Source organism: Anguilla rostrata, chromosome 3 (assembly GCF_018555375.3).
Source record: "Anguilla rostrata isolate EN2019 chromosome 3, ASM1855537v3, whole genome shotgun sequence".
Lineage (NCBI taxonomy): Eukaryota > Metazoa > Chordata > Actinopteri > Anguilliformes > Anguillidae > Anguilla > Anguilla rostrata.
Window position 1 is genome coordinate 40,625,721 of NC_057935.1, and position 7,764 is coordinate 40,633,484.

Consider the following 7,764-nt stretch of genomic DNA (forward strand, 5'->3'; position numbering starts at 1 on the left):
TAAGATTGTCTGTGACTAGGTCACAGATTTGATTCCCAAACTGCCATAGTTCCCTTGAGCAAGGTACCTGCATTGTTACAGTATATATCCAGCTGTATAAATAGATGCAATGTAAATGCTAAGTAAAAGTTGTGTAAGTCGCTCTGGATAAGAGCATCTGATAAATGCCTGTAACGTAATGGACAACAGCCTTACTGTTGGAACATATGTTTTTACACTATCTTTACATACTGTGTCCAACAAAATACTTTCCCTGGGTTTTACATTGTATTAAAAGCACTACAGGGGCCTTTTAAAAGTGATGCAGTAAGATGTCAGCTCACTGCAGAACATGCATATTATTGTGATGAGACATTGAACCTTTTCTCAAAGGCACACTTCCATTTGTTGTTGAAAAAGGACCTATTGTGCCCTGGAGAGAGAATGCATTTTGCAGCAGTTTGAAACAGATTTACTCAGTATAATTCAGGGCATGCCAGCTCGTCCTGATTGCTCCTAAATTTACTATTTTTCCAGAGCTGAAGAAAGAGGGACAGCTTTGAAATTAATATGCCGAAACATGATGTAAATCATGTTGGAAGATAAACCTTAATTGATTTACAGCCATCAGGGAATAGTCTGATATCACAGGGAAAGGGAAATAAGCAGCTGCCCTAAGAGGTTGATGTTAACAAAATACATTTTCTGCCTCGGGCACAACAAAAGCATTAGGAACTCATCCATCAGTGAAAGCTGTCATTTATACCAAGAACGTGCCGCTCCCTGCTGATGCGTGCATGGTATGTGCACAATCACTGGCATAAACAGTGGATATTTTTAAGAAACATTTGCAGCACTTTCATGCAAGTTTTAAAAACAAGTGATATTTCAAACAGCTGGCCATTGCTTCATTGAGTCTACATGGGGCAGTCACTCAAGGTAGAGCCTGGCCCTTGCAATCAAATGCTGAAGCTCTATATTGCAAGAGAGGCATTATGACCTTGAAGCAAAAGGTGCTGTGCGACTCACTGATCTGAACTAAACTTTTTTTCTGCAAGTCTGTTTGGTTCAGCAAGTTGGCGATTGACAGCTAAGAGTAGCTCTGCCAATCATATAGGAACTGCAAAGCTAAACTTTTCCCAAACATTTCTCAGTTTATCTTAGTCATTCGATAGGAAATGCCTCCATCTAAACAGGTACTCAGTATGAGTTTGTCTAGCAGAGGCAATCACATTGCTCAAGTGCCCATGAGGGTTATGCATATTCTGACAGTGATGTCAGCAATCTGTGGCGCCTCAGGATGTTCTGGATAAGTCAGATGTTGTGGATCTCATCCGCCATACAGAGCATGAGTGTCCCTTTCCCAAGGACGTCTCTCATTTGCTTCCTCCCTCAGGCACCCAAATGCATTCCTTCTCGCACCATATGGGGCAGGGAAAAACCTTAACTGTGTCCTTCAGAGTCAGCTGATCCAGGACAACTCACAGAGAGAGCTTAAATGAATGTGCTGCAGTGGCATATGGGAACTCACCTCCTTCCGACTCCTCGGTTTGATCACGCCATTTGCAATTAGAATGAAACCGCATTGCTGTGAGAAAGCACATGCTCAGTTAAATTAAGCATTATTAATAATTACACAGCATTTTTCCTTGTAGTCTACATTGAGCTTGGTGTTCTCTGAAACAAAACAAATTTTGTAAAAGTAATGAAAAAGTGAATTTGTTTAATTTAATGTTAAAGGCAAAGAGCACTTGGATGAGACTGAAGCAGGCCCTTGAAGTCAGTCATACAGCTGAAGTAGTGTGAAGTGGCAACTGGGGCCACTTATACACAGTAAGTATAGGTATGAGGGTACAGAGGTTGTCAGCAGTAGTGTTTTCCCTGCCATCTCATTAATGGAAACACGATGTTCTATGATGCGCATCTATGCTTTTTATTTTCAGCTAAATTAAGGCAGAGAAAATGGCCATATGGCTTTTGACAGAAAATAAAGAACAGATGGGAATGTGCCCTTGCATTCTGCATTGGCCATTTTCCCTTCTGTTGCTCTCTTGCTTCCAACATCTGTTTGGACACGAGGCACAAACTGACCTCTAATCTAGAATACGAAATGAATCACTTCTGTACATTCCAGAGGACCAACATGATACCAATGTGATTCAGACACAAGGAGCCAATTTGATAATCAAGGCCTGAAAATCACATGCTCACAAGTTGTTTTGGATAATATAAATGTAGACATAACAGGCTACCTGAATTCCCATCGTCACTGCATGTGACTTGAAAGAATACTCATCGATCCAGCTGGCCACTACTGTTTCACTTCCAGACTACCTTAATCCACAGTTGATGATAATACACGTTAAAAAAAAACTTGCGACATTACATCAGCTGAGTTGTCTGCATGATTAAACAGCACACAATTAATGTTACTAAACAAGTGATAAAAGCACATAATTTTTTCTTTAGCATGAAATAAGGATAAAACAAATGCCAACATGACAAAAGGAGAAAACAGTCAAGACAGAAATTACCCTTCCAAGAAGCCATTAGCAGGCTACCAGACCAAACATAATAGACGGACAAGACAGCCCATCTGTGTGTGCATAGCTTTGTGTTACATAAAGGCAGACCAGGCTGTACAGGTACAAAGGAAGTCAATGCAGATTGAGGGAAACCATTTCTTTACATTGGCACTGATCAATGTGACCATTAAAAGTCAGTGTGGAAAGATTGCTGTCTTGAATCAATGGTAACTGCCAGGGCTACTAATTCCAGCCATGCTTAAAGCAGCTCAAGATACATGGATGAGCCGTATGCTCAAGCTTTCACCTTCACTGTCTTCTGTCTGAAAGGACACAGCTCACCACCCATAATGTGACAAGACATATACTCACAAAGGATTTTGTTTTGAACACTTCTGACAATGTTTAAAGGACACGCAGGCCTATTCTTCCCAAAGTACTGAACACTACAACTATCATTCAACATGCACCGATAACTGCAAAAATAAAGGAAATGCTCACCATAGTATCTCTCTGTGAGGTTGTTAATAGACTGTTCTTGATGATTAACGGCCAGCTTATGCCCTAGACTGATATGATAAGCGGCCAAAATGTTTTCTCTGCAGAGTGGCGAGGCTTACTCTATGTGATAGGCTGAGGAGCTCAGCCATTGGAGAGGACCTGAGAATAGAGGCACAGCTCCTCCTTTTGCACTGAGAGGAGCCAGTTGAGGTTGTTCCGATATCTGGTAAGGATGCCCCCTGGGCACCTCCCTTTGGAGGTACACCGGGCACATCTAATTGGGAAGAGATCTTGGGGCAGATACGCTGGAGGGATTATATCTCCCAGCTGGCCTGGGAATGCCAAGGAATCCCCAGGAGGAACTGGAGGAAGTTGCTGGGGAAAGGGACATCTGGGCTGCTTGGTTGGTGCTGTTGCCACTCTGACCCTGCCGACTAAGCGGTATAACGAAGTGGAATGATGCATGGATATTTCATCTGTTTTGCCTTGCATCTCAAACCAATGAATGGACATTATGGACAAGAAGTATTCATTTTCATCTAGTTCCCAATTGCTGATTATGTCTTTCCCTCAGATGTCCATGACAACATCACCTTAGCCACTTTTCATCATGAAAGTTCAGCAAGTTCAGGAGGCTTAATTGCTGGAGCTCCTGCTGAATGTGCCCCAATGGCCACCACCCCTCTTTGAAAGATTTATTTTTTGAACTATGGTTGCCAAAATAATGGCAACTGCGCCTGCCCAGCATTTTTATGAATAACTTTGAGTGAGCTGGGTTTTCAATTGATAGTTTAACTGAGGACGCATACCTTTACCAGTGTATTTACATCATAAGCCTGCAATAAACTGAAGAAGCCTGGAAAAGTCAGTAAATATTTGAAAAAAGAACCACAGGATGTACGAATCACATGTTTCAGGCTCTAGAAGACATTATATGGGACTGCCAGTCAAAAGCTTTTCCAGGGTTTTTTATTGTACTTCATTGACCTTTAATGAATGCTCATAGTAAAGTGCTGGAACCCTGTTCCCACTGAGCATGTGCAGTCAGAAGAGTATCATACAGAGACAGTGAGCGGGGATGGTCCTGCAGTGTTTCCACCTGAGCTGACAGGTGTGCAGCAAACCAGTAATGTCAAGCAGAGGCCCCGGGGACTGATGAATGAGCTCTCCAATAGGAAGTGACATCATGCTGTCCCCATTGAAAGGTTCAGGGACAAAACTGACTCTCATAGAATTTATCTCACTCCTGCCACCGTTGGATGGCATTTTTGAGCATAAATCTCAGCATTCTTCCAACAGCCCTGCTTTCCATATAAGTTGGACCCTGAGAAGGACAAGCATTAATACAGTATGCACTGTGAAGGTCATTTGTTTGTTATGTCGTTGATATTTAGATGATATGCAGTTGATATTTCCAAATAAATACTTTCTCTGGGATTAATTTCCACATTCAATCTAGGGACTTGAGTGGAAGGGAGCTGAAGCAATGTTAAGCCTTTGACAAAGCTAGCCAACCTCACCTGATAAGGTGACACACCAAGCAAATATTAAAAAAGAAGGCTCCAGTTTACACTGTATCTGTCCAAATGTCATACCATCATACCTATAAGAGAGGAAGGAATTTCAAAATACAGCTTATTATGCACTAATTTGGAATGAACACCACTGGGTAAGATATAGTGTGACATTGTAATGAATTTGGTGTTTAGACTAAATTTTAAATAGTTTCTATATTTTCCTGTTCTATGGAAGAGTCTGTCGATTTTATATTATATGATTTCTGTGCAAATTGCCAATGATTTTTATTGTATCATAGGGAAACTTCCCCACTTCTCCTTTCCTTTCTTTGTAAATTCCCTGTATTCAGTTCAGTTTAATTATAGTTTTAATTACTTTAATGTATCATGCCCACTATGATTCTGGATTCCCACTTCAGTGTCAATCATATGCAAGCCACTATAATAGTATAAACATTCCCTTTATGCCATGAAGTATGGATTTTCAAGGGTGAGTGTTGTACCTGAAATACAGATCTGTAATTAAAATGAATACCCTGCCATGTCTTAATTTTATTTTCTTTCCTTTCTTTATGATCCTGTTTCCCTTTAATAACATTGATAAAATTATCACAGTACAATCTTTAGCAATAACAAGTGAGAGGTTTTGCACTGGCACTGAAAACTACCCTAAATTGTCTATCAATACTGGATTAAATTTGTGTTTTTGGTAATTGAGGTCAATGTGATTGGACTGAACTTACCAGGTTGTCTTGTCTTGAACCAATATCTGTCCAATGTTTACCTTTCAGTGGCATAAAAAAGACACCATTTCTATTTTGGCAGTGTTGCTAGATAACTTGCTAATGTGTCTCGCACAGAACACCAAAAAGAGTAGGCTGGTAACGCTCACCTGCCAAAGAGAAAATCTCTGGAGCCAATGTATGAACATGGGGACAAATTATGAAGTCAACAAAAAAAAAAGAAAAAAGAAGAAATATACACACCTGAAATTCACATATATATTTTAAAAAGTGATAATTCATGCAATTGATTTACTGTAATGTTGCGATGCTGTAATTTTTCTCCAAAATCTTTGCATTGACACCCTAATGTAACCATCAAAATCCATTCTCTATCAATATAGACAATATAATCAAATTCATATCCTGGAATATATTAATATTGCTATACCGTTTATACAATTTATACCACTGATTTGGTGCCAGATCAGAAGACACTTAAGGGAAATCAGATCACAATTAGTAGCATGCCCATTCAAAGTACAAACTGCTCACAGCCAGAGAATGTGTAAACCGTTTCATATCATCTGCATGAAGCTGCAGATTCCACAGCCGACACGAGAGGCGCAATAATTGAATTTCCTGCGTGAGTGATGTATGCCATTTTATCACTTTTGCAGTTGCATGGTTAGAGTGGCAGTCTCTGTACTTCTTTAGAGGCACTGTGAAGTATAAACAACCCTCAGTGAAGAACAGCTTCACAGAATAACCTGTAGACCTGAACTAAAGGAAATGATAAAGGGGCAAGTGCCAGCATTTAATGACCCAGTTGTTTGAGCTTCTTCTGAAATAACTTTTTTTGGGGTCTAATTCAAGAAATAATTCTCCATTCTGCTAGTCTCCAAAATCAAGCACTGGCTGCCTCACAATGTTACCTTCGTGCTCAGTTGAAACTGACACAAGCAAGTAAACCAATTTGGATTGATATTGCAGGGCTTAAAAGAGAATTGGCTTCAAGGAAAAACTGAATGAAACTAGATCACAGTGAAATGTGTGCTGTTAAACATTTCACAATCCCTGGTATTTGAGACCATGGACATGCAAAATTGTCGAATTGCATGTCCACAAAATGAAAGACGAAGTTTAAGTTCACTGCAAATACATAGCTTTTCAACAAACATTTTTGTCATTAAACTAATTAGGTTTGGTTGCAAATGACTTAAAGTAAACAGGCTCCCAGAAATATAATAAGCTTCCAGAAACAAGAGGAAATTAACCTAATTACTTTTACAACCCTATGTCAAGGTGACAATAGAAAAGCAATCTCATTGCCGGAAACCAAATTTTTAGCCTGCTGTGGAGAATGAAAGTTCATTAGAAAGTTAGTGATAAGCATGAATAATGGTTTTCTTGTAACACAATGTAATAATATTCAAAACTAATATCTGCTGCAGCATGCACGCTCAGTCATTTTTGTTTTTGTTTTGGACGTTTGCGTTTGCCTCTAGTCTAAATATTGCAGCTCTAATTTATACTTCAGCAGCAGAAGTCAATATGAGTGCTTATCATCTGTCAGTTTCTCAGGGGACCTCATCAAGTATATTTTTCTCCAAATTTATGAGTGAATTTGAATTTAGATTGATTTTTATAAAGCATGGGAGCTCACGATTACTGGACATTTATGATTTGCATTTGCAAAAATGATGGCTGAATTAGAAGACAGAACATAAATTCAAGCTTAGCCAGCTTTGAGCTTGTGTTCTTAAGCAAAGCTACTTTGAGCAAACTCACCATGCAAATCTCTGACATAGCCCCCCCGTGTTACAGTAAAACAAAAGGGAGGTGTTCTGAAAACATTAAATACATCTCAGCTCAAGAATAAAGGAGACAATTAGAAATCATTTTATTCATTTAACGTTTAACTATGAATGAGATTATTCATAAAGAGACCCAACAGAAAATGTTTTATTTGAGGTCTGGCTGGAGCTGTACTAGATGGCTGATTTTATACATTTAGATAGTCATAGGATTTTCCCTACGATCTTATAATAATGTGAGTGCATGTTATTAGTGTATCCTTTTTGGATATTTGCACAGAACAAATGCTGTAAAATATACCTTCTGTCCCCCCTACTGCCACCACCAACAGTCCCTCTTCCTACAGGAATGTGGGGCTGCATTGTAAATATACAACCGTACCCTCTGTGAAGGCACAGGGGAACTCCCAAGACAGCTGACAAAAAAAGAAGAGACTTTAGATGACTGGCATGCTCTTCTGATTAATTGTATCACTCCTGTATATATTGCATATTCCCCTGTGCAAGTCGAAGGTTATGGGGCCTCTTACTGTCATTTTATGTTCCCTGATAACCCAGAATTTCATTTGGGCGCATACATACATTCAGACATCAACCTTAGACCATACATGTCGACATACCCATCTTCAACACATAATCCCATCATTTACATATATTTATACACATACGTTGACACACCAGTCTTGGAACATACATGCCTACA